The sequence below is a fragment of the Triticum aestivum genome, chromosome 1B (assembly GCF_018294505.1).
Source record: "Triticum aestivum cultivar Chinese Spring chromosome 1B, IWGSC CS RefSeq v2.1, whole genome shotgun sequence".
In the NCBI taxonomy this organism is placed as follows: Eukaryota; Viridiplantae; Streptophyta; class Magnoliopsida; order Poales; family Poaceae; genus Triticum; species Triticum aestivum.
Genome location: NC_057795.1, coordinates 47,294,667 through 47,295,103, shown reverse-complemented (window position 1 = coordinate 47,295,103; position 437 = coordinate 47,294,667). Strand labels below are relative to the sequence as shown.

Here is a 437-nt window from a genome sequence, read left to right as displayed (position 1 = left end):
ATGGGATCCGGTGGTTTAGTGCTGGTATGATCGCATCCAACATGTTACCCCCGTCTACGTCCCTTATCCTTGCCCCTCCCAGCTCCACTACAAAGACGATTGTACATTGCTTTGGCCGCTCCCTCTCAACTACGGAGACGAGTTTAACGCGGTTTCCACCCCTCCCTCTCAACTGCACTAGTGCACACTTGCCGCGCCACAACGCCGCCGCTAGGCTCGTGAATCGTGAGCACCCAGCTATAACTTACCGCACTTGTGCAAAATAATAAAACACAGTAAATATAATACTTACACGTGCATTTTGTTTTGCAAGCGGCGCAAAAAAATTTAGAAAGGGAATGCAACACGAGGACTTCCCAGGAGGACACCCATCCTAGTACTACTCTCGCCCAAGCACGCTTAACTTCAGAGTTCTGATGGGATCCGGTGGTTTAGTG

General features: G+C 50.1%; 1 pseudogene; it reads right to left on the bottom strand.

The window, feature by feature from the left end:
- Positions 1-335: 335 nt before the first annotated feature.
- Positions 336-437, bottom strand: LOC123155584 (uncharacterized; annotated as a pseudogene).